Source organism: Pogona vitticeps, chromosome 4 (assembly GCF_051106095.1).
Source record: "Pogona vitticeps strain Pit_001003342236 chromosome 4, PviZW2.1, whole genome shotgun sequence".
Lineage (NCBI taxonomy): Eukaryota > Metazoa > Chordata > Lepidosauria > Squamata > Agamidae > Pogona > Pogona vitticeps.
In genome coordinates, this window is record NC_135786.1 from 182,346,257 (window position 1) to 182,374,107 (window position 27,851).

Below are 27,851 nucleotides of genomic sequence, written 5' to 3' on the forward strand. Positions count from 1 at the left end.
TGATAGCTCTGGCTGTATGTAAACATGTGAAGGAAAATCAGTCTTGGCATTATCCATGTAATGAAGGAAGTGATTATTGGTTCATATTTTGTGTGCCTACGTTGTACCATTCTCTCCTGCAAGCACACAAGCTCTTATTAAAGGGATTCCTGAAGTGAGACAACAGATGGAGTAATGTCTGTACATGGTGACTGGTACTGCAAGTGATTCCCAGGGATTTGTAAGCAACTCAGCTTTCCCTGGAAAGACTGCAAAAGAACTTGGTAAATTTCATCCCACCAGCAGATGCATTTGGTTTTTTTTTTAAATGGTAAGTTAGATAAAACATGTCTGGGGGAGACATGTATTCTGCACCCTTCAGACAAGTAGCAATGAACTAACCATGAAAGGAAGGAAGGAAAACAAACAAACAAGGTGAAGAAATGCAAACCATTTAGTATAGTGTATTAGCAAATAATATATAGAAATCAGTTATTTCATGTTTGAATTGGAAAAATCATCATAGATAGATATTAGCCTCATAATATCTGAAACTCGGGAAACATAAGGCTTCAAGTAAATAAAACTGTATTATGCTGAGGAAGGGGGACTTTTTTCCCTACTCTAGATTAGCACAACTACTGCAGTTAATTGATTCCTTATGTGTAGGTGTCTCAAATGAGACCCTTGCATGCATGCATGCACTGCTGCACGCAGGAGCCTGCTGAAGGCACATTCAAAGGCCCAACATAAGAACCAAGCAGGGGACCACTTTGCCCCCAAACCAGGGAGAAGTGCCCCTACCTTGGGCATGACGCACGTAGTCAAGAGAGGAAGTCCTGTTGTGTGGCCCCAATCCCCTCTTCTCTTACGTTTTCAGTGAACAGTTTTCAATGTTCTGCCAATACAGACAAAGAGTAAATGCTGGCCTGTATTCTATTGTCCAAATATAGAAGGTCAATTGTATAAGTGTCTCCATTACTCCGGCATGATTTCTGTCATAATCCTGTTCTCGCACTGGCCATGTGACAGGAAACCTGGGTGGGGGAGAGCTTATGCAATGAGATACTGGCTAATATTCCTTACGTTTAATTGTACTGATAAGATATAAAGTATAGTTACCAATAGATTTATCAGAGGGCAAGTGTTAGGCATTTCTGACAGAAATATATATTTTAAACTAGAATATATTTCTCAGAATTTAAAAGGGGGAGATGGTTTAATAAATATTCTTGCATTTGTTCATGTCCTGGTTTTTATCCATATAACAGGATTTACATTATGGAATGCAGCTTGTAGACATTGAAAGGTAAGTGATCAGAATTGTTTACTATTGACAGCAGAGTTAATACAAAATGAAGATTGAACATAGAACAGCAGCTGGTCCGCTGTGTTTAAGCTGACAACAGTTGTCAAGGTTGCTTTTCATGCTATCGCAAAGAAAAAAAAATCATTTTATGACTCATTTTTATTGGTCGTACAGGCTGAGAGTTTCTGAAGGTTAAACTACTTTCTCCTTACTGTTTTTCAACAAAGGTCTGGCAGAAAACATTTTAAGCAATGTTTTGTTCTTTTAATTCTGTAACAACTTTTCCTTTAAAGGAGCCATAACAATTTAAGTAGGACCCAGTCCAGTTAAAGGTAAGTACTTTGAAGGCTTTAGATAAATTATTGTATTTGTGACGAGGCAGCAATAGCAATTTTATGGTCAGAAACCTTTGCTTCAGCTTATCTCTCTCCATCTTATGTATGCATATGAGTTTCATTTTGTAGTAAAGGAATTATCTAGCTCTATTCCTGGAGCTGCTATGTCTATGGTTTTTAAACAATTTTGCTTGCAGTTCTCAGAGCCAAGCATCATTTGGTGAGGCTGTGTCAGCATTTTCTTTGTGAAGTGCACACACTTGAGAGGTATTAAAAAAGAAAATTATCATAGTTATATAAGCACAAGTGCTGAGAAGGCATGGCTTCCATGAAAATATAATTTTGGGGAACTTAGTACAAAAATTTGTAGTATGGTCTCTTTCTCTCACACATGTCAATATTATATATATAGATACACATAGAATTCAGAATGTTTTCTACATTCCTGATATTCGACCATGCCCAACACTATTCCTTTTCCATTATGTCTTCAGTGTGCGCATGTGTGTGTGTATACATCTGTATGTGAATATGTATATAGGCCCAGAGTATGGAAAAGTAACCTTTCTGGACTACAGTTTCCAGAATCTTCCAGGCAGTGTGACCACTAGCCATGCCAAATCTATTTAATCTGTCAAATGCTACAAAAATTGTTATTGGTTTTGCTGTAAGACTTAAACAGGTTACTCTCCTCCATGCACTCCTGTAAGCTGATTATTATGGTGATTATTATGGTCTTTCCATTGGCTAGAAATAGTGGTAATTCTAGTCCAATACATATCTATCTATCTATCTATCTATCTATCTATCTATCTATCTATCTATCTATCTATCTATCTATCTATCTATCTATCTATCTATCTATCTATCTATCTATCTATCTATCTGATTTATTTATTTATTTATTTATTTGATTTATACCCCGCCTATCTGGACTACCAGACCACTCTAGGTGGCTGAGGGCATCTTGAGGGCAGCAGAACTGGCCTGAAAGCAGACAAAGACCTTTCTCTTCAGGTATGCTTACCCTTGCTAAGTCGCTGAGAGGAGTTTTTAAAAATGGATAGTTGTACCTTGTTGCTTTTGAATCTGCTTTTGGTGTTGATTTTATTTTCCAGGTTTAGTGAGGCACTTGTTTGCTTCTTTTTAAAAATGTATATACTTACTGTTTTTAGCTTTTAAATACAGTATTTTCTTTTAATGATGCAAGTTGCCTTAGGTCCCTTTTTAAAAATATATATTTTTAATTTCCAAACAATTGAAAAAAAAATAAAGTAAACACACTGTTACATAACAGCACTGATGTTACCTGTCTGTCATGGGTTTGGAGGGAAAGTTCCATCCTATGGGGAGTGGAAGGCGGGACATCAGGAGGAGGGGCTGTACTGTATAAATATGTGATGCCTGTGTGGTGAAGAGTAGATGCTGAGACAGACTGTGAGACACTGGGTTGGGACGAAGCAGCAGCTGGGGAGAAGAAGCTGTTGTGGGAGTCTGGGTGTCTGACAGGGTACTACTGTGTGTCAGAATACCAGCCTGAAAGGTTCAGGGGTCTGTTGGTTAGCCAGAACTGATGGGTTCAGGGTCTGTGCTTTAAGTTAAAGGTTCTAGGTGAACCAAACTGTATGCTTGTGTGTGTGAGAATAAGCCACGTTACTTTATTTTATTCACCTGATTGTTTTATTTACCCTGTTTGTATTTAAAATAAACCTTATTCTTTTGTTGTTTAAAAATCCATCCCTGGTCTGTGTGACTTATTATAGGGAATGGTTGGTGGCAGCTTAGTAACTGTGTGATAGATCCCAGTAGGTCTGGGTTTGTCACATTGATTGGTGTCCAGCGTGTGGGATACGACTGGTCCAGTTGTCCAGCGGTCCAGCAAAGCCTTGGCAAGTGTGCCCAGAGCAAGGGGGATCTAGTCAGGGACAGTCTGAGGCGCGTAGGTAATCTTCTAGGTGTACCTCACGGGGAGGTGCGCTAGTAGAAGAACGTGCCAACTGGGGAGACTTAGATTAAGGTGCTCTGAGGCAGCCTAGTTTTGGCGGGAAAACGCTGAGGCAAAACTGCGTAGCAACAGCGAGCTAGCTTGCCAGCTGAGAGGCCCAGCAGAGGGGGGTAGGCTCTGACTCGATACTGTTGCAATTTAAGTGCTGAAGAACAGCAGCAATCTCTAGGGAGAGCTGGTTCTGAGGCAAGAAGGAAAAAAAGTGGTCGTTTTATTTTGAGGCTTGACTTTTTAAAGCAGCCTGTTCTGAGGGGGGGTTATGCCCTTGACTCGAAGCCAAGTAGCAGACATGAGTGAAGTGAAAGACCCCCAGATTGACCAAGGTTCTGAGGATGAATTTGGCTCAGTGCAGGGTGACAGCACAGGAGAGCAGAACCCAGAACTTAGAAAATTGATCCTAGCCCAACAGCATGAACTGAGGGTGAGGGAAATGGAGGAAAGATTAGAGAGAGAGAAAATGGCATTTGAATTAGAGCGAGAGAGAGAGAGGATGGAGAGAGAAGAAAGAATGGAGAGAGAGAAGATGGCGTTTGAATTAAGAAAACTGGAACTGATGAACCAGAACAATAATAATAATAGGGATTCTGAGGGAGGCCAACTGTCTAAGGCTGACCTGAAGAAATTCCCTGTGTACCACAAGGGAGATTGTCCTGAGGTGTTCTTTTCCTTAGTGGAAAGAGCGTTTGTGGACTTCTCAGTGAGGGAAACTGAGAAGATGACCATCATGCGATCTTTAATCAGTGGTAGCCTGGCTGAGGTTTATGCCGAGATGCCTGAGGAATTGATGAAAGATTTTGCAGAGTTTAAAAAACTGGTGTTTGCAAGACATGGGATAAATGCAGAGCAGCTGAGACAAAGATTCAGGTCCCTCACTAAAAAACCAGAACAGACTTTTACCCAAGTGGGGGCCCAATTGGTGAGGCTGCTTGAGAAATGGCTATCGCAGGAGGGAATAGAGACCTATGAGCAGCTTAAAGACTTGATAGCCCTGGAACAGTTCTATTCAGTCCTGCAGGGGGAATTGAAATTCCAGGTGAGGGAAAGGGTCATCTGATCTCAGAGTGTGAGAAATTGAAGCAGCTAAAAGGAATGGTGCCTCAGAATTCTAGTGGGACCAAGCCAAAAGCTGTGTTCTGTGTCCAGAAAGAGCAAAGCTCATTGTCACAGAGGGAGCCTGTTGCCATGACTACTCAGTCTGGAACAGCTACCTATGCTGATCAGGCTGAGGAAAATGGTCCTCTTCTGGAGGTAAAGCGCTGCTTGCTGATAAAAACAGATTCTCAGTTGTTTGAGACAGCAGGGGTGGACGTAGGAATACTTGACCGTCAGTATAGGGGGCTGCGGGACACTTGTTCCCAGGTAACCCTGTGCCATCCAGATATTATTCCTAGGGAGTTTATAATCCCAAATGAGAGCATGAAGGTGGCAGGGATTGAGGGGCAGATAATCTCTCTGCCAGTAGCAGAGGTACCTGTCAACTTTCAAGGCTGGAGGGGAGATTGGCGGATAGCGATTTCATCGACTCTGCCAGCAGCCGTGCTCGTGGGAAATGACCTGGCTGAACATGTGAAACGGGTGCTAGTGATTACACGCTCACAAGCCACCACAGGGACAGTTCAGGGGGGTAATGATGAGCCAGAGACGGAAGCAGGTGGGGGAAGTTCAGAAGCTGTGGTGGAAACCTTAACCACAGACAGCAGATTTGGACAGGAGCAAAAGGCAGACGCCACTCTCCAAAAGTGTTTCGAACAGGTGACTGACGCCCAGCTAACACCTGAGACCCCAGTGAGATTTCTGGAGAAAAAGGGGATTTTATATAGAGAAACCCTGAGGAATATCTCAAAAGGGGGAGATGGGATCAGAAGTCAGCTGGTGGTACCTGAAAAGTATCGCCCCATGATCTTACAAAGGGGGCACTCTGACATGTTTGCTGCACACTTAGGAGTGAACAAAACACAGCAGAGAATCACACAGAATTTCTACTGGCCTGACATAGGGAAGCAGATCAGGGAGTTCTGTAAACAATGTGATGTGTGTCAAAGGCAGGGGAATAACCGCGACAGGACCAAAGCAATGGGTTAACTGAGAAGTTCAATGGGACTCTAATGCGCATGATTAGGGCTTACTTGGCAGAGAATCCAAACAATTGGGACCAGAAGCTGCAATCCCTTTTGTTTGCTTATCGATCAGTGCCACAAGCCAGTACCGGGTTTAGTCCATTTGAACTTCTATTTGGGAGACGGGTGAAAGGGCCCCTTGATTTGATCAAACAAAATTGGGAGCAGATCACCCAGGATGACCCACAAGACGTTGTGACTTACATAGACACCTTGATGAATGACCTAAAGCGAAATCTAGAGCTGGCAGCAGAAAACCTGCAAGCGCAGAAGGTCAAACAGAAAACATGGTATGACCGCAAAGCTAGAGAGAGGCACTTTGACCCGGGGGAGGAAGTGCTTTGGCTTAGGCCCTGCAGAGAGAATAAACTGCAGCTCAAATGGGCAGGACCATATAGGGTCATTTCCAAGATGTCAGACCTGAACTACCTAATAGAGCAGGAGGAGATCCAAGCAAGGAGGGTGGTTCATGTGAATGCCCTAAAACCCTACTACAGAGGGGAACAGAGGGTTTTATTCGCGATAAAAGCAGCTGAGAGTGAGGAAGCTGAATTACCCTTCTGGGAGGGTAGAGGGGAAGTAAGATACAACCCAGAGGAGGTAAAGATCAGTCCTGCACTCACCCAAGACCAGCAGCAAGAACTAAAAACGCTGCTTAGTAAATATCAACAGGTGTTTTCCAACAAGCCGGGGATAGTGAAGGGAGTGATGCATCGGATCCACACAGGGGATGCACCCCCGCAGGCAGTATCCCCATACCAAGTAACGGGACCCTATAGGGACAAGGTGCGGAAGGAGCTGGACGAAATGCTGAGGGAGAACATAATCGTCCCCTCTTCTAGCCCTTGGTCCTCTCCAATAGTCCTTGTGGACAAGCCTGATGGGAGCATTAGGTTTTGTGTTGATTACAGGAAGTTAAACCGTGTAACCACTCCTGATGCCTACCCAATGCCCAGGCTAGACAACCTGATTGAAACCATAGGGGGTTGTCGGTTCATCTCATCATTGGACCTGGTAAAGGGATATTGGCAATTAAGAATTGATCCCAGGGATCAAGAAAAGACTGCCTTTTGCAGCCCTTTTGGTCTCTATGAGTTTCGAGTCCTGAGCTTTGGTCTCAGGAATGCACCAGCCACATTCCAAAGGCTGATGGACCAGACCTTGGCAGGGCTCAATGACTTTACAGTGGCCTACATTGACGACATAGGGATCTTCAGTAATACCTGGGAAGATCACCTGATACACCTGGAGTTAGTGCTGCAGAGGTTAAGTGCAGCAGGGCTAACAGTAAAGGCCAGCAAGTGTCAGCTGGGTAGCCCAGAAATAAAATACTTGGGTCACATGGTAGGGGGAGGAATGATAAAACCCCTGGAGGCCAAAATAGAAGCTGTTCGTGATTGGCCTAGACCCAACACCAAGAAAAAGGTCAAATCATTTCTTGGGTTGGTGGGCTACTACAGAAAGTTCATCCCGAGGTTTAGCGAGATTGCGGCTCCGCTGACCGATCTGACGAGGAAGAAGGCTGATGACCGCATCCCGTGGACCAGCGACTGTGAGGCGGCGTTCCAGAGGTTGAAGGAGGCGTTAATCAACTATCCTGTCCTGCATGCTCCAGACTTCGACCGGGAGTTTATCATCTACACCGATGCGTCTAACAGCGGGGTAGGAGCAGTTCTGTGCCAAGAGGATGAGAATGGTGACCAGCATCCAGTGTCCTACCTGAGTAGGAAACTTCAAAAAGGTGAGAGACATTTGGCAACCGTGGAGAAGGAGTGTTTGGCCATAGTCTACGCGATCCAGAAGGCCAAGCCTTACATCTGGGGAAGACATTTTATTCTGTGTACTGACCATTCACCATTGCAATGGTTAAAGACAATGAAAACCCACAATAGCAAACTTATGAGGTGGGCTTTGAACTTACAGGACTATGACTTTGAAGTGAAGGTGGTCAGAGGGTCAGTGAACTGTGTTGCTGACGCCTTATCAAGAAGACCTGAAGACTGAAGACGGCGAAAGAACATGGACTATATGTATATAATGAAGACAAAAAGTTAAAATGTACCTGGTTTTAAATTGGTTTGTATTAATAAAGGTAAAATTGATGTAATGCATATGGTAAATGTTTGAAATGCCTATTTGCTATGTTTAACTTGGAGTGTAAGTATATGTAAGTATTATAGGGTATGTATAACTGTTGTTGTATGTTTTATACAGGTTGTTTTTTGGTGAAAAGCACCTTAGCTTTCCCCCTACAAAACAACTTATAAAGAGGGGAGGTGTTACATAACAGCACTGATGTTACCTGTCTGTCATGGGTTTGGAGGGAAAGTTCCATCCTATGGGGAGTGGAAGGCGGGACATCAGGAGGAGGGGCTGTACTGTATAAATATGTGATGCCTGTGTGGTGAAGAGTAGATGCTGAGACAGACTGTGAGACACTGGGTTGGGACGAAGCAGCAGCTGGGGAGAAGAAGCTGTTGTGGGAGTCTGGGTGTCTGACAGGGTACTACTGTGTGTCAGAATACCAGCCTGAAAGGTTCAGGGGTCTGTTGGTTAGCCAGAACTGATGGGTTCAGGGTCTGTGCTTTAAGTTAAAGGTTCTAGGTGAACCAAACTGTATGCTTGTGTGTGTGAGAATAAGCCACGTTACTTTATTTTATTCACCTGATTGTTTTATTTACCCTGTTTGTATTTAAAATAAACCTTATTCTTTTGTTGTTTAAAAATCCATCCCTGGTCTGTGTGACTTATTATAGGGAATGGTTGGTGGCAGCTTAGTAACTGTGTGATAGATCCCAGTAGGTCTGGGTTTGTCACACACACTAACAAATCAACTTAAAACTAAATAAAACCAGAGTCTGGACTGCTGAGCTTTGTATCAGATATGGCCATAAGCCCCAAATGAATGGAGCACAAGTTTTGGCCGATACCAGTCAATTCTGAGAATTATTATTGAGGCTCTCTTGATAAAACCTGAGCCACATTCCATCAACAGAAAGAGTGGCATTACTTTGAGTGCTTGCTAGAAGCCTTTGTTTTGTAAACTTGATAAACTTGATAGCTTGCCCTTATTTAATGCTGGCCAGTGTGAGAGACTGGCTCTGTAATGCTAAACTGCCTGGGTTTGATCTGAATGTCCACCCAGCTGGTTTTGATTGCATCTGGAAGCATATTATGTTAATTTCTTTTGAGCTGATATCTTGCCTTCCCTGACAGATAGATAGATAGATAGATAGATAGATGGATGGATGGATGGATGGATGGATGGATGGATGGATGGATGGATGGATGGATGGATGGATAGACAGATAGATAGATAGATAGATAGATAGATAGATAGATAGATAGATAGATAGATAGATAGATAGATAGATAGATAGATAGATAGATAGATAGATAGATAGATAGATAGATAGATAGATAGATAGAAACAACACCAATATTTATTGGGAACATAAATGTTTGTGGCATAAAGAAGTGCCAATTGTCCTGGCTCTACTTTGTCTGTACAGGTGCATATTCTCCATTACAAACTAAGGCCAAATCAGAAGATAACATTAAGTACACAGCACTTAATGGAACAGGAGTTACTTCCACTACTTGTTCAAAAATTTACTAGGTCTTATAATCTAATCAAATGTCTGTTTGCATTAACATATGCTGTTCATTGCCTGTATCTTGTATTAGCATGCTTTGTTTTGTGATTCTTACTGGAAGGTGAACACAGGCTTAATTTGCAAGTATGGTTCCTGAGCCATGTATCAGAGGAAATCCCAGGACTGCAGGGGAAATGAATATGGATTGTAATCACTAAGGATAAGCATTCCCCTTAACATAAAGTGATTGAAATTCTGTTGTATAACTGACATCCATATAAGGCTGATGGTGCCATCAAAATCCAAACAGACATTTTTATGGGTAAGGAAATGTATATTTTTCAGATTATAACACTTGGATTTAGCCTTATGCATTTACACCCTCCATCATGGGTAGACAATATGCCACTTGGTTCAGCTGTATTTGCATGTACTGGGGCAGGGGGGCTACAAAGAATTCCTCCATCCACAGAGGTAGATGAATGGAAATTCCTTTGTGTTGTGGCACATAGATCTACCACTTTCTTGTGAAGTTAATATGGGAGACCACATGAGCAAATGAGGTGTGAGTTCATGTCCAACAGAAACTTTACATGCATGAATTAATAAGCAGGAAACCAGTGTTTGTTCAAACATTTCCCCCACCACTCTAAAAAGAAACTGGGAAGGATTAAATTCTTTCATTTCAGGTTGTAATTTAAAGTTAACACGCTAGCCAAGATGTTATAGACCATCACTTTCAAAGAACTCTCCATCGGCTTACAATTTAACCCTTTTCTTTTTGGTGCTGTTTCAATAATAGAAGTTTTTTATTTGTTTTACATATATCATGATGTATGTGAGATTTTGATTTACTCTTTTGAACTTATTCAAAGTGCAGGTTTTGATTTAGTGTCAAGCTTGGGATCATCATTGGGTTGAAAAGTTATCTTCATATAAAAGGACATATTCCTAGTATGGAAGAATATGAATCATTCCTCTGAGGTATATTATGCAACTCTAGAACAATAATGTTTCAAAGTATCAAAGAAACAAAACATAAAACTGCCTTTAAAGAGTAGGTGCCACCAGCTTGGATTTGAAACTTGACAAGCACTTGCTAGAATGACAAGGCTTTATTTTTAGATTTTATGGGACCAAAGAATCAATAAAGAAGAGAGGCTAAATAAATCATTGACTATAAAATGGTCTGACAATTTTAGGTTATTAAAAAATGTGTCTAATAAAATGCTTCTTCGTGACTGTTAAATTAAGAAAATGAACAAACAAATATGTTTGGGGAATTTTTTTAAAAAAATATTTATTTAAAATATTTTTACCCTACCTTTCTCCTTAAAAGGCTCCAAGGTGGCAATTATTTCTTTAAGACAGGCAGACCAATTCAAATTTCTGGAGAAGATCACAGCTAATAACTGCATGAACATTTGTTGTGTACTTCCGACATAGTATAAAACAAAACCAAACTGAAGCTGTGCCTCACACTGTAGCTATTCATCCTAAACATGTTTACTCAGAAGCCAGTCACACTGAATTTTGATAGCTTCTAGAATTCTAGGTGACAATACAATACAAATTTATTCTACAGCCAAAGGCCCAATAAAATACAATATAAGTACAGTATAAATTCACAAAGTAAATTTAAAAAATTTAAATTAGTTGAACATCAGGATTCTTTTTCGAGTTTCCTGGGCAGAGAGAAGGAATTTAGCCACAAGTTTTGTAATGGGCTTATTTGCATCTTCTAAAAGGTATTTTGTATACCAATTCAATGATCTTCCTGGAAAGCTTCTCATTAAGGGGTGTAGGACCCTGGCACAATCAGCCCTGTAATAACTACATGTAAAAAGAACATGTTGCAACATTTCAATTTCTCTATTATTATTACAAGGACATAATCCGTTTTCATATAATACACCATGATAGAGGCCCTCGAATACAGTGGATATAAGACAGTTAAATCTGCCTCTAGAAAAAAAATCTGTCAATATTTTGGGCTTGTCAGATTTTTCAAATACTTAGCTCTTTGGCCATATTCAAAGTTCAAACCAAAATATGTGGGTGAACAGATTTTGTGGGCCTTCACTATTGAATGTTGGAAATCAATATCTTTGATCTATCTTTCAATAATATCCTTAGTTGTCTTCATTTTATAAATACAGCGGTGCCTCGCATTGCGATGTTAATTTGTTCCGCAAAAATCGCTGCAGAATGAAAACGTCGCAATGCGAAATAAAAAAGCCCATAGAAACGCATTAAAACCTGATTAATGCATTCCTATGGGCTTAAAACTCATCGTTCAGCAAAGATCCTCCATAGCGCGGCCATTTTTGCTGCCTGTAAAGCGAGGAACCTGTCCCAGAAAACAGCGGGCAGCCATTTTGTTTACCAGGCGGCCATTTTGAAACCGCTGATCAGCTGTTTTAAAATCGTTGCTTTGCGATGCTCAGTTCCCAAAGCAGGGAACCGATCATCGCAAAGGGAAATTCTCTCATAGGGAACATTGCAAAGTGATCGCTTTTGCAATCGCAAAAAAATGCATTGCAAAGTGATTTCATTGCTAAACGGAGTGATTGCTATGCGAGGCACCACTGTATGGATGAAATCCATAGATAGGCCTGAAAAATTCAATTTAGTTGGAAAGATTTTTGACCAAGAGCTTCCTTCTAAAGGAGATATAGATATCCTGAAGAAGGATCGGAATGTAGTATTTTAATCCAGTATCTAAATGCATATAACCAGACTATACTTTCCATTGAGATAACACCTTCTAGAATTACAGGAGACACCCTTTTTGTATACTGGATAGAATAATGGACTAGGACTCAGGAGATCTGTGTTTGAACCTGCATTCTACCACAGAAACTCATCAGGTGGGGGTTGGGGGAACAGAATTAGTAAAAACCACTCCTTACATATTTCACTTACCTTGAAAGCCATATTATTTGGTTCCAACTTAACAACACCTTTCTCACTCATTCACTTTCTCACACACATATGGCCCAAGGTACCTGCTTCAAATTCCATTTTGTATTTTATCTTCTTATATAATGTTTATATTCTGTTATCAATCTTAAACAAACAAATATTTCTTAAAAACAAGAAGCATTATGTTGTCAAAGGAGGCAACAAACTGAAGTGACTGGGAAGACTCCTTTGGATTATGATCTGCCCATGTTACAAAGCCAAATAATGGAGAAATGGCTGGATAGCCATACAAGTAAATGTTGCATTTCTGCTCACTGTTAAAAATGTTTCATTTCGATACTTCTCATAACTTTTTACTTCTTGTGTAAGCAAGGTTTTTAAACTTTCACTGAACCCTTGCCCTCATAGTGAAAGCAAATGACATAGTTTAGCCTCCAGCCTTCATTCTGCTTAAAATTAAAGGTTTTAATGATGATAAAAACAAAGCAACAGTGGGAAGGAAGAAATCGATTTGGTTTGAAACCTTTCTCTCCCTTCCTTTCTTCTTGATTGAATTTCTCTATCTTGCTGTGATAATGACCAACCTCACTATCTCTTCCTCTCTCTCATACACAAATTTATTTATGGAGCAGAGGTCTGGTTCCTGATATTTCAGAATAATTGAGTGTTTCAATGTGCTACTTGTAGCCAAGAAACACGGCAACAGACGTCACCTCGTGATTATTTGTGTGAAACCTGGAGGTACAGATTTTCATCAGCTTCTAGACCTGATGAAAAAGTTGGATATCATGAATTTAATCTTGCATGTAAGTGGATGTCCTAAATCAACATATATTTCTTCAACTTTATGCTCTGGTGTGTGTGTGTGTGTGTGTGTGTTTGGCATTGATTACTGTTTCTTTTAACAATGATAATATAATTAGGAATACAAGAGTAAGTGATACCTTTATAGAGCACTTTAAAAAATTATACAATCTGCTAGGGTTTTTTGGATCAAGACTGTCCACTTTGTCAGACTTGTATTATGTAATGCCCACACATTACATATCATTACTTGATGAATTATGTGTTCATCAAGTATTCACATTCATGTCTTTAAATTAAGGGTACAATCATTCCTAAAACCAAGGCTAGGAATATCAGAGGAAACAACAATTTATTGGATAAAACTAATTTAAAAGACATTTAAAATTTATCAGTATAAAACTAATTTATGCCTGTAATTTTCGTAGAATCTCTTTTACTGTATCTTCTCTCCTCCTCCCTTTCTTTTTCACACACACATACTATTCACGAAATCTCCCAAAATTGTTTTCCAGACCTTGCTTGAAGGTAATCGAGACCTAGCATCAGTATAATGACATACTGGCCTAAATACAATTGTAAATCCCAACTAAACTAGATTGTTCAATCAACATGATTTACATAGGTGGCGACTTATCAAAACCCCATTGACACTAACTGGGCCTGAGGACAGGATTTAGGATTTTAGGTCAATGTTATCATCTTTTCCACTATAATTTATGGCCTTCAGCTACACATTCCACACTCTAAAGAATCTTAGTAGGCAGAAATATATCTACTCTGCACCGCACAGAGGTTCGCTTTCAAAATAGCACAGTTGCTTATTTTCTAAAGCAATCCTTTTACATGCTTTTTGGAAAAAAATACTTTGTAATATCAGAAAGAAAACAGTGTTTTCCCTCTGTGTTGAAATAAATATAAGCATTCAGTATCACTGATTGCTGTTTATACTTGCTCAACAAAATTATCTCTCAAGTTGGTTGAACTAATTGCTACAGGTGAGTTAAATTCTGGTAGCCTCAACTCCCCATCGGGATATGGCTGTGGCTATTCTGTTTGTCACTAATCGTAAAATTAGAGAACCTGACTCACCATGGAAACACAAAGCTCTTGAACCTTCTAAATAAAGTGGCTGAATGGAGAATAATAGTGTGCTTATAAACCACAGTGGAGATAACAGAATCCCACTACAGCAGGAAAACATAGCAGGCAGAAAATGGAAGGGATTCTCACAAGGACTTAAAGAATCTCCACTGAATGATGGGAACAGATACAAGGACTGTATGTTCTTACTAGAGGTACAACTGTGTGGGATTTAGTGGGTGTGGTGAGGCACTGACTCCAGCAAAAGCAATCTTGGCAGATCATAATATGCTGTGAACAACATGCAAGAAATTTCCAGTTTGGGGGTTCCTGAGGAGACTGCATCTTGGAAGCCTGACACAACACCACCCTCTTTTGTTTTCTTGCCGAAATGGAGGATACTGCTGATACGGTATGTGCCCTCTAGTGGTCAAAATATTTTATAAAAATTTCAAAAAATGTTGGGGTGCTGAGGCACTGTCAAAACACAGGAAAATCCACTCTTCCTACATAGCATGAGTGGGCTTCTTGAGTCTTTGGGAATGCAGGAGGTCCCAGGTGTGTTGTGGGACTGCATGGTGTCTACCTGCAGATTAAGGAATCAATACAGGGGAAGGTTGAATAGCATTGCTTTTTTTATAATAATGGATGGATCTGTTAGTTTTGTCTTGGAGTGGGGGGAAAATTCAAATTATTTCATTCCCATTTTAAGAAAATATATTAAGTGTTGCCATCCCTACTTGTTTTGGGACATTAGGAATATTCTCTGAAATGTTCTTCACTTTGAGAAAAATTCTCATATCTATCTTCCTACCTAGGATGTAGCTTCTTACCCTGTTTCCCTGAAAATAAGACCTAATCTGAAAAAAGCCATAGTATGATTTTTCAGGATGCTCGTAATATAAGCCCTACCCCAAAACTAAGTGAAAGCCCACCCTCCACCATTGTGCAGCAACCAGAAGATGACGTGACTGTATGTGAATAAATGTAGATTGTTGTGCATGAAAAAAATAAATAAAAGGTCCCCTGAAAATAAGCCCGAATGTGTTTTTTGGAACAAAAATTAATATAAGACCCTGTCTTATTTTCAGGGAAACACTGTAATTCTTCTCGTCTGAGTATTCTCTAATGTATGGAGACCAGATAAAATGTTAATAAATCTGTGGCAACCTCATAAATGTGAGATACTTAAGAGATTTGTTTGCGGAAACTGCCCTGTGAAGGCTTTGCAGTCTTGGAAATCATAACTCTCCCACCTCAGCCTTCCTGTGGAAAAAAAACACATTTCCCATTATCAAACTGTTGTCAGCTTTACAGTTTGTCAGGTGTGATATGAATGCCTGTAACCTCTCCCTACCACTCCCACACATAATCATTGCATGGTAATACAAAGAATTTCACATTGGCTGAAGAACTGAGGATCTAAAGCCTGGGTACCACCTTTAGAAACAGGCCTGTACCATCTCCTCCTGTTTCTCTCTTGGCAGTTCATTTGCAGTGTGTACATCTTGCGCATAGAAGTTATCATCACAATTCTCTTTTTTAAAAGGATTGCTCCATTTGTTGTAACTCAAGGGAGTTATGAGGATATGTCAGAAATACCTGAAGTGTCAGTTTTGTCTTCCACGCAAGACGAAAAAATTCTGCTGACATTTAACACTTGAGTCAAATTTCACTAACTGTGTTCAATGGTTCACTGCTCAAATTACTTTTTCTCAGCAGGGAGGTATCATCAAAAGATGTGATTTTCTACATATAACTGGGTTTTCCTGCCATATGTCTGCATATTTACAGATGCCATTCTGTCTTTGAATACACCATGGAAATATCTGAAAACTGAAGGAACAGCTAGGAAAATAAAATACTGTTATATGTGCCACCAGGTCCTCTATGAGGAGAGGAGTGTCAAAGTATCATTGGTCCAATCATAACGGTTACAGTTAAATTTCCTTTTGCAATTCAGCTTTGCTCAACAGATGAATGAAACAGCTATAAATTATTCCAATAATATGAACCTTCAAATAGTCTGCCCCATCAGTCCTCTCTGGGGCAGTCCTTAAATCCTATTGTCAGGGTTACTTTATCCTTACTGGATCAATATTGCCTCCATCATTGTCCTCTGCCATGGGAAGAAGTGGCCCTACACTTAATGGCTCGTATATCAGCCTCCAACTGTTACAGATAATTAGTATCTGCCTCCTTGCAACTGAGGAGGAGTGGAAATCATTAAGGCTGATTCGGTGGCTGTCTGTTGGCATCTTCTTTGTGTCACAACATCTCTTGGCCAACTGAAACCTGACACCTGCAGTACTTCCTTGGATGACTCTGCTTCAGATCAGTCCAGAGCATCAACCTACGTCTCTTTTTTCCCTCTTCTTTCACCCCATCTTTTTCCTTCTCTTTGACACATTGCCGCCAGTCCTTCTCCTTGCTGCCTTCCCTCTCCCCTTTTATAACTTCCTCCTCTCTAGATCTTTATGATTCTGATTTTGCTCCCCCGATCTCGCTGTTTCTTGAAGTTTCTGCTCCCTCTAGTCCTTCTGGGCAAGTCCCTTCTGCCATCTTCTCCTTCTCCACTCCACTGGAGATTCCAGTGAGGTTGGTGCCTTTGTAAGGGATGGTGTAAATATATATACCAGAGAGCATTCCAATAAAATCAGTAATGTACAAACATGCAACACAACATTTAATCATAAGGCTGTGGTTAAATGTCATGTTACATGTTTGTACATTATTAAAATTATTGGAATGCACTCTGATGTAGAGTGCTATATAAGTTGTTTATTTATTTATTTATTTATTTATTTATTTATTTATTTATTTATTTATTTATTTATTTATTTATATCCCGCCTATCTGGTCGTTATGACCACTTGCTGCTGCTGCTGCTACTGCTACTGTTGTCCAACAGGCCATATTGCAGGCCATAAACAGAGAAACTGGATTTTGGTCAACACACTGCAACTTGAATGCTGAAACCATATTTTTCTGCTTGAATTAAACGTGATATAATGAAATAAAAATTAAAACCATTTGGGTCATAGTACCAATCCTAAATTGATTTGCTTTGTAAGAGCAAATATGTTCTCAACTACAATGTCAACAGTTATTCATCTGGAAATGAATTGCCTGAGCAAATTGAAGATTTATGATAATGTACAAATAGTTTTCGCTGCAGGGCACATCTCAAAGGACATCCTTTCATGGATGCAACACAGTCAAAATTCACTTACAGTGACAACATGACTCTGGTGCAGTGTCCTGAAGGCAAGAGATGGAAGTATTGTAATATCCAGGAAAACTCAATGAAGAGTGTATGTCTTTAATCATCATACAGTTACCTACTCATTCAGGGCCAGTACTGGCATTAGCTTGAATGAGGTAGCAGGTTCAGGTGGCAAATGCTCTGGCAGGACTCCTATGATTCTGGAAAGCTGCCACTCCTCTTCTATGCTCCTCTCCAAAGCAGGCTTCTTTATTAAGAAAAAAGGTTAAGTTAACAGAGAAAGAAACAAAGATGATGCCATAAAGTAGCACCCTACCAGAGAGAATGAGGACACAGCACAGAATCAGTAGCTGCCTCCAGTTTTTGTATCCAGGAAGAAGAGGGAGGAAGTTCTGGCACTAGTTGCCTCACCAAGGAGAGAGTAGAAAGAGGGGAATATTCTGACCACTGTTACAGGCAATGCCTGGCTCTGAGGGTCATTAGAAGCAGACACAATGGGAAGAATGTGTGTTACTCTTTAGCATCATATTATATTACAATTTCTAAGGAAATTGCCCATTCCACAGGCAGTAGGAAATTTCCCATTATCACTGTTCTTATTGGGTCTGCAGTGAAGGACCGTTAGAGTCAGGCATTTTGAGAAGGGGGAGTTGCTGGTAGCATTCAAAATGTCCCCCTCTCCTTCCTTTTTCTTCAGGGGGGTCTCCCTCCATATCATTGTCATAATTGCTGGTTTTGCTGGTGTAGATACTACATGTCTTTAGTTTTTTTTTCTTGGACAGAAGATGCAGGTGCAGGCATTGTTAGTGTTCCATACCTTTATCATCACTGGTAGGGCAGAAGAGGGGTGCTACTGCCATGTCACCACTGCCATGTCACCTTCTTTCTTTCTTTTACAAATGACACTTAGCATCTCCAAGTGAAAAATAAATAAAACACCCAGCTTTGCTTTTATCTCCTCTGGTAGGACAGGAACCAGACACCACTGCTGCTGCTGCATCTTCATTTTCTTCCTTGTGTGGAGGATTTTTTTCCTACAGGGAGGGCTGATTCTTTTTTTTAAAATATTTTTATTAATTAACAAAAAACAACTATGACAATACTAACATAAAAAGTGTATACATATATAACATACAAAAATTCCTCCCCTGTGCCACCATCACACTTGGGACCAGATAACCAAATATATTCTTAATCTATTTTCCCCACATTCCACTACAAAAGTACATTGATTCTTCTGTCAGCTTATGACTTTTCTCTTTTACAAAAACATAATTCAAATATAGATTCCATACCTCTTTAAAATCATTGTATTTTGTCACTCCCCTTCTTACTTTTATTTCACATATTAGCTCATCATTTCTTTATATCAACCATCAATATTAATTTATTTGTCACTTTTGAAGGTTTTTTTGCAAATATTATAGACTGAAGAAAGGAGGAAAAACCACTGGGCTAGGCAGGTAAAATCTAAAACAAATCCCTCATGAATACACAGTGGAAGTGAAAAATAGATTTCAGGAACTAGATTTGGTGGACAGAGTGCCTGAAGAACTATGGACGGGGGCTCATAACATTGTACAGGAAGCAGCAACAAAAAACATCCCAAAGAAAAGGAAATGCAAGAAAGCAAAGTAGCTGTCCAACGAGGCCTTACAAATAGCAGAGAAGAGAAGGGAAACAAAATTCAAGGGAGATAGGAAAAGCTAGAGAAAATGGAATACAGACTTCCAAAGAATAGCAAGAAGAGACAAGAGGGCCTTCTTAAATGAACAGTGCAAAGAAATAGAGGAAAATAATAGAAAGGGAAAAATAAGATATATGTTCAAGAAAATTGGAGCTATTAAAGGAACATTTTGTTTGTGGGACAGGAAGCAACAGTTAGAACTGGATATGGAACAACTGATTGGTTAAAAATTTGGAAAGGAGTATGACAAGGCTGTATATTGTCTCCCTGCTTATTTAATTTATATGCAGGATGCATCATGCGAAACACTGGACTGGATGAATCCCAAACTGGAATTAAGATTGCGGGAAGAAATATCAACAATCTCAGATATGCAGATAATACCACTCTGATGGCAGAAAACGAGGAGGAATTAAAGAACCTCTTAATGAGGGTGAAAGGGGAGAGCATAAAAAACAGTCTGAAGCTCAACATCAAGATCATGGCCACCGGCCCCATCACCTCCTGGGAAACAGAAGGGCAAGATATGGAGGCAGTGACAGATTTTACCTTCTTGGGATCCATGATCACTGCAGATGGTGACAGCAGCCATGAAATTAAAAGATGCCTGCTTCTTGGGAGGATAATGATGACAAACCTAGACAGCATCTTAAAAAGCATCTTGTTGACAAAGGTCCGCATAGTTAAAGCTATTGTTTTTCCAGTAGTGATGTATGGAAGTGAAAGCTGGACCATAAAGAAGGCTGACCGCTGAAGAATTGATGCTTTTGAATTGTGGTGCTGGAGGAGACTCTTGAGAATCCTCTGGACTTTGAGGAGATCAAATCTATCCATCCTGAAGCAAATCAACCCTGAGTGCTCTTTGGAAGGACAGATCCTGAAGTTGAGGTTTCACTACTTTGGCCATCTCATGAGAAGAGCAATCTCCCTAGAAAAGACCCTGATGTTGGGAAAGTGTGAAGGCAAGAGGAGAAGGGGACAACAGAGGACAAGATGGCTGGACAGTGTCAACAAAGCAACCAACATGAATTTGACCCAACTTCGGGAGGCAGTGGAGGACAGGAGGGCATGACCTGCTCTGGTCCATGGGGTCACAAAGAGTCAGACATAATGACTAAACAACAACAAAACTCTGTGGTTTTTCCTAATTTCTTCAGTTTGAGCCTGGATTTTGCTATCAGAAGCTGATGATCAGAGCCACAATCAGCTCCAGCTCCAACATTTATTAGAATCTTATAAATCACACTTACTATGCCCATTCTTTTATTTCCTCCTCCTAGAACTTGTCTATGGTCTCCTCAAATTTAGTCAATTTTCTAATTTTTCCTATTCATCTAGTCCATTCCCTTGTACAACCTTCCATTTGGAGTAAATTTTATCAAGATATCCCCCTTTCCTCTCCTAAGATTTCCTTTATGATATTTTTTATCTTTCATCTTTTTAATCCATGCCATTGTATTCAACCCTTTCTCTACTAATATTTCTTTAAGTTTAATTTTAAGGATATGAGCTTTAAGCTCTGAGCCTCCACTACTTTTTGCAGTGGTATGATATGTGGACTCAATATATATCTGGATTCTTTCCAGCATTCTAACATATTCTTCAAAAGGGATTAGTTATTCTGTTTACTTCTTCTGCACTTTTTTATTTAAAGAGGATATTCTCCAATCTATTAAAAAGTTCTGACAATTCCAGTTCCTTCCATATTAAATTTCTATTATGTGCAATAATATCTGGAATATGTCTAAGTTGATTTGCAGTATAATGTGCTTTAACGTTGGGTAGTCCAAGTCCTCCTCCTTTTTGTGGAATATACCATAGTTTCTTATTTATCCTTATTCCTTTATTTCCAGCACAATAGCTATTTATTGAGTTCTGCCAATCTTTTAGATATATTTCTTCAGTTTTTATTGGGAGCATCCAAAATACAAAAATTAAGTTTAGGAATAATCTTCATTTTACTTAATGCTATTTTTCAGGGAGGGCTGATTCTACATAATGTTGTAGGGAAAAAGCACTTTGCTTTCTGTCACAGGTTCCCAGAGAAATAGGGATGCCTCAACATAATTTCTACAGTGATTGATTGGTAGTTGTGGCATTCCATTTGGCCTGAGTAGAAACTGAGTATGAGATTGTGTGGCTGAAATCCTGTTTGCTTAGTATAGTAAGTTGTGACCAAGTAGGGCCATTGACTCAGTGGAATTAGAAGAGTTGACTCACCAAATCAGTGGGCCTACTCTAGTTGTGACTTACTATACTAAACAACAGGAGTTCAGCCATTGTGTTTTAACTCATGGCTTGACCCACTATGAGATTCACTAAGGGTGGATTAAGAAGAAACAAAACAACAAGTATGAAAGAATAATACAGATGTTATTGACTGTAATGGTAGATCATGGATGCAGGAGAAAAAAGACAAGAAGGCAAAGAACATTACACATATCTTCTGTCACCAGGAAGTCCCAAGTTGGCAGTGGATGCATTCCTATAAGCAAAGGTCTCTAGACAACTGCACACTCTCCGTCCTGTAGTGAAATTCAAAGAGAAACAGTCTAGCCAGAGATTATGTGTCTCCTTCTAGCACTTCTAAGCATCCAGAGTAGATAAAAAGACAAGCTTAAGACTCCACAGCTGGAGGGAAGGGAAGAAGTCCAATTAAGTTCTTAGCCTGGAAACTACCTCATCTCTGGAATGCAATGCATGGGGTGAGACGTTCAGCATGGCTTAGTTCTGTACAAAGTGCAAAAATCATAACCCTTTTTAGGTTGTGGCATGATGCTTTCAAAGCACTTCTCTTTTTATGAAAAAAATCATTCCGCAGGGAAGTGAGGAATCAAAAGTATTCATGTTTGCACAAGTCTCCACACAAGTAAATGGTAAAAATAAAATCCACAAATCAGGAATTGTAGTTATCCACCAAAAAAGCTTTTATAGCTGGAAAAATGATATAACAGGTTTCAAGTATTTTTTGAAGTGAGATGCCTCCTTAGGGTTGCCACGTGCCAGTTTTATCACAAGCATCTTTCACATGATGCTGCAGCTCAGCCAGATCCTTGCTGCACAGCTGGATGGCAACTTCACAGTCAGTGAAATCTCTTTTTAGTCTCTGTGGCCACCAGGGTACTGAGCAGGGGGGCTGAATTTCCTACTGGATTTGAGGGGAGTGGGGGAGGGGAGGGGTGAGATTGTGGAAAAGCTTTTTTGGTGGATAACTACAATTTCTGATTTATGGATTTTATTTTTACCCTTTACTGTACCTTTTTTGCCCCTGAGTATATTTTAATCAGTTTTTAATAAAGAGTTGGCATAAATAGTTGCAGTGATGAGTGTTTGGTAAAAGTAAAACATTGTCGTGAATGAGAAATATTGATGGCACAACTGTACCTGAGGATATGTTTTTTAAAAAGGAAAAGAAAAGCTGTCTGTTTCCACCACCAGACACTTCCATCCATTGGAAGTACAGTTCTGTACATGAATCTGTGTCTTACACATCTGCTTCTCCCACATGAACAGAATCATCTTAGATCCAACCAAATGGCTCCAGTGTTCAGGATTTCTTCCTGGTGACTGCTCACCTTTTACAAGGACAAAACACATAGTACACATTGTAAATTTCATTGCAAATTACAAGAACTGCGCAAGTTATCAATAACTATGATACTAGCAGTGGCAGAAAATGTTATTTGTCCCATTTGTCATTCCAGGCAGCTCTGAATAACAAAGGACCACATCGGAGCTGCCTGCCAACATCATCTGCTACTGCCAGCAACAGACGTCCCAGCCAGGCATTTTCACCCATCACCATCAGTGTTGCATTTCCTCTGTGTTGCTTTTTTTAGGGGGGAAAAGTGTATACATTTGAATCAGTCTCTTTGATTTGAGTTCCAAGTAAAACAGTAATATAGGATCTATATTTTTCACATGTCCTGTTTTTTTAAAATTGCACACTGCAGTTGCAACCTAGTTTGGTTTTGCTTTCAAATGAGCTTTTGGCAAGATGCTGTCCAAAATCTGCTTCTAAATTGCACAGAGTCACCTGTTATTCTGCTATTTAAATACAGCTCCCTCCCTTCTTTAAATCAGATAGAGCTGTAACTAAGCATTTTGGCCCTCATGTCATGGGGCAACATCTCCAGCCTGCTACCTCTCAAAAAAAGGAAGAGAACGTGATGCCCAACTAAATGAAAATGTGTATAGTTTTAAAAGGGGGTGAATATCGCTGGGAGCCATTGCTGTTTATTTTCTTAACACTCACAAGCAGATTCACCTGTGCATTCTGGTGTCCTCTAAATTTTGATGCCCTGTGGCAAAGCCCCAATTGCTCTAACTTAGCTATAGCCCTGGAATCAGAGCTCGGAAGAAATATTGTTTGAACAACAACTCTAAGAATTCCCCAGTCAGCATGGGCAGCATGGTCATGCGTCCAAGATAGGTATTATAAATTATAGGACTGGTAATAATCTACCACTAAAATAGATGATAAAAGATGTCTTGAAGTGTGATCTACCTCTCAGGGTTCAACATGTAGGCTTTCCCTTGTCACAAGCACTACCCTGCAGAAATTACTTTTCTCTACTGGAATATTTATTCGGTTTATGGACCAGTTCTTCTCTGTGCCAGATACCTTGGAATAAAGCTGTAGCATCATGGAGTCTTTCAGATCTTTGGGACTATTTTTTAATCTTTCTTTTTGCTGACAGGATGATAAGACAATGGCAATGAAGAGTGGAAAAAAAGTCTATTTTACTAACAATGGTTACATTTTTGGGGGTGATTTCAGAAACCATTTCTTCCTCTTTGTTGGGATTTCTGCAGTGTAAGTTCCTAATCATAAACTTGATATATCTGTTACTTTTGATTAGATTGCAGAAGAAAAACAGGGCCTCTACAACAACCTTAAATATGAATTTCAATGCAAAAATTAAGTGTCCCCTTGTCAGATTAAAACATGATTCCAATAAGCTGTTGGAGACCCAATAATAGTCCAGAATGTCTGACTTTCAAGACTTGATTGCTGCACTCAAAAGACATCAATGTGCATGCATTATTTGTTATCCTGGTGTACTGTCAAGGATACACATTTCTGCTCAGCAGGCTGTGTCATCAGTGCCAGCATCCCCCATGCTCATACATTATGTTGACATATTTATTGTGCCAGCTCATCTCTTTTACCTTATGTCACCCTGTCTGAGAAAGTGATCTGTTCATTAATGGAACATTCTGCCAATATCCTTTTGTCATTTGTCGGGGCACCATATCCTCTCTATTTAAACATCCAAATACACAATATGGAGATATACATGGAACACACACACCTATGCAACAGGGCCACAGGGCTATCAAAACTGGTAGCACCGGTCATCTCTTCCCACCCTGTGCAAGTTACTCTCTGTACAGTTTGTATAATATGTAATATTTTTCTATGTGGATTCTGATCACAAGCATCACCTTGAGGTGGGTGGGTCAACAAGTCCCAGTCAGTTGGGAGATTCTTGGAGTTTGTTCATCCTGAAAAGTAGTATTTCCTAGTTCTTATCCTGATCCAGAGGGAGACACTTATTCCATATATGCATATTCCCCTGTAAAATGGCAGAGATTGCCTTCATGGCCTTGCAAAAATATGTATTTATTACCCCTTTTGTTTTAAAACAGTATGTTTTGCATGGTATAACTTGTAGATGCAGATGGAGTATAAATCACATCAAAGAAAACAGAAGAATTCACAATCCCTTAAAACCAGTTGCAAACACTTCTGTATAATCTACTGGGCTGTCTCAATCTCTGTTTCATTTGTTTGCTGATTGTCCACAAACTTTTCACTTCCAGTTTTGCACATCCTATGCAATACAAGGTTAAACTGATACTTTGATTGAAATACTCTACTGCAATAGGCAATGGAAATGTCATCCCTTCTACGCTAACTTAATGAAGTTCTTGCAGGCTCTTCTTATTTCTTCATTTAGCATTCCAAGTATCATGTTTTTTTAATTTAAATTTCATATACAGCACATAAATATATGAATTCATATATACATTCCAGTTATATCGCACTGCAACAAAAGGAGAACTCTATTAGCTTGTCCAGTATTGCCTGTAATTTTTGTAAATAGTGTCATCATAAAACGTTGGCATAGATGTGTGCTATTGCTGAGCCAGATAGCTTAGCAAGTTGGGGCCCTGATTGGGGGACCAGAGGTTGGGAGTATGATTCTCCACTTTGTCTCCTAGGAGAAAAGCAAGCCTGTATGGTTTTGGGCAAACAGCACAATCCCAAAGCACCCGGAGAAGAAAAAATATATATATTATATATATATATATTAATTTAAAAGAAAGGAATAATAAATCACTATGCAGTACTCTAAAGTAGAATAGCCCAGAAGGGGTCACCATAACTCAGAATTTACTTGATGACACACAATGATTACTACTATTATTCTATTTTTGTTAAGAGGCACAATAAATTTCCTGCCTTGTTTCTTGACTGGTGTGTCCCCTAAGCCTTCCATGAAAAAACCAACTGGCAGCAGCACCCCAACATATTTGGCAAATATATTTCCAGGCTACATTAACTCAAGTATGTTTATTCATGTTGATTCTTTTATTGCTCCTATATCTTGGAGACTTGCTTTTTGTCAAAAACTATTTGTCATAGTTTAAAGAGGAAAATCTTTTCCGTAGGTGACAGTACGGAATTATTTTTCTAATGGCCTCATTCTGCGTTCTGTCTCAAAAGTAACTTTTAAAAAAAATTAAAGTTGAATTTAAAACAAATCACCATTTTTGAAACCAATAGGTTGGGTAAGGTGTAATATGAGATTGCTTACAGGTCATGCATCACAGGAAAAATGGCAAAATTTACTTTTAAAAAAATAAAAATTAATTAAAAACACCATCATTGTCATGATCTCTTTCATTTCATGTGCTTACCACTAAGAACAGAATAGCATTTATTCCATTTTATGCATTGTTTACTATGTGTACTTGAAAAAAATAAAATTGAACATAGAAACGCTTTGGTTGCCTGTGTTCGATAGTCATTATTGCCTGTTTTAAGTTTCCCTTTTGGAAGGGAGATACTTTGTTAAAAGGGAGTTTGTTCAAATATTTAGCCCATTTTTCCATCAAATGAAGCTTAAAGTGGTAAAATATCAGAAAATAGCAACAAAAGTATGAAATAAATATAACTAAAAACAAACTAGATAAAACGTCAAAAACAACCAATTACATTGGTTGGAATTAGAAATGAGCATGAAATGAGCCATGAACCAAAAACAAACAAACAAACAAAAAAACCCTCTCACACTTCCATGAAGTGAAATGAAACACCATTTTCATTGCTGGCATTTCATTTTGCTTCATTTCTCTGCCTCCCTTCATGGGCCCCAACCCCTACTTTATATTCCAGGTTTCAGATGCTGATGGACAGACAGGGAGACTGTGGTCTTTCTGATAACCTGGTACTTAATCCTCTAGCTTTATATGTCACAACCGGCTTTTTGAACTGTCACTTGGAATGAACCTGTAGCCAATTAGGCTATTTTAAGATGTTGGGTTTGGGCAACTGTCAAACTATAAACAGAAAATAAAGGTGTTTATGAAACCTATGAACCAACCAACGTTCCTAAAATTCCAATTACCTATTGCCAGTTCAATTAACTGCCATCATGTTACATTTTGATGCTAATTAATGGGGATTCTCCTGGCAAAGGTAAATTTTTATCATTTCATAGATTTGTGTAATTTTATCAATGTTTATAAAAGTGGCCTGCTGACAGTATTCATTGTTCTCAAGGCCACAACATGATGGAGTCTGCAAATATTTTCATGTATGATTCCAACAGGATATATGTTGCCCTAAAACTAACTAAATTTGTTGGAAATTTAGGAAATATGTTGCCCTAAAGCTATACATGAAGGTGCCCCACACCTTCAGGTATAGCTTACAAATTTTAATCTCTCAGATATGGGCTACAGATATAATACAAGGCAAAAGGTCACTACCTTTTGTAGATCTATATTTAATACTGAAACCTGCCTTATACTGCATGTATAATAGAGAAGGGGGGGAGAAAAAGGTGGACATATCTGCACAGGTTATTAAAATGCAACATTTCTAGATCATTCTTACCATATTCCCCATCTTCTGAAAAAAAATCTAATTTTTATATTAGTCTGATGAGGGGAAACAAAATCGATATGAGTAGGATATGCTGAGAGTTTCATTTCTTTTTCTTTCTTTTTTCCTTTCTTTTCCCCGGTGAATACTTACCAGGAGCTAGAAAAGAGTGCTCAGTGTCATGGTGTATAAATAGATATGTCTGAAGAGGTAAGGCAGCCTGCCTCTCTTGCTGCAGAGTTAATAAGGACCTCAAGCAACTCCTTATGGTTCCTGGGGGCATCCTCTGGATTTGTTGCTGGCATTTCAGTCCATGCTCCAACAAACGCAAGGCTGTGCATCACTGCAAGACTTGGCACACAAATTACTTGACCTCTGTTCCAAATAAGGAAGCAGAGTTCAGTGCCAGCAATCAGAGAACATGTGGTTTCTGAGAGCAAGTCACAAGCATCCCTTGTGCTCATTGCTGCCAAAGTGCCAATATTCGCAGTGTCACCTTTGTGTATTTAGATGCCTTTGTTTCATGCCAAAAGGAATGTCACTTTTATGGAGTTCTGTAGCAGTCCCGTTTCTGCTTACCCTGCTTTTAAGCACATTATCATGGTTGCAGATAGCCACAAAACAATTAAACATGCTGTTTAGTACTGTGACAGTTTAGCACAGGGGAGG

The 27,851-nt window shown here is 39.4% G+C and overlaps 2 long non-coding RNA genes across 2 annotated transcripts; one reads left to right on the forward strand and one right to left on the reverse strand.

The window, feature by feature from the left end:
- Window positions 1–1,568: 1,568 nt before the first annotated feature.
- On the forward strand, window positions 1,569–19,428 carry LOC144588559 (uncharacterized). Its single transcript, XR_013544173.1, has 2 exons — window positions 1,569–1,620; window positions 19,357–19,428. It is a non-coding gene; the product is annotated as an uncharacterized LOC144588559 (long non-coding RNA).
- On the reverse strand, window positions 18,394–27,508 carry LOC110079425 (uncharacterized). Its single transcript, XR_002300609.3, has 3 exons — window positions 27,336–27,508; window positions 22,451–22,641; window positions 18,394–21,591 (listed from the first exon to the last, which is right to left on the reverse strand). It is a non-coding gene; the product is annotated as an uncharacterized LOC110079425 (long non-coding RNA).
- Between the last annotated feature and the right edge of the window lie 343 nt (window positions 27,509–27,851).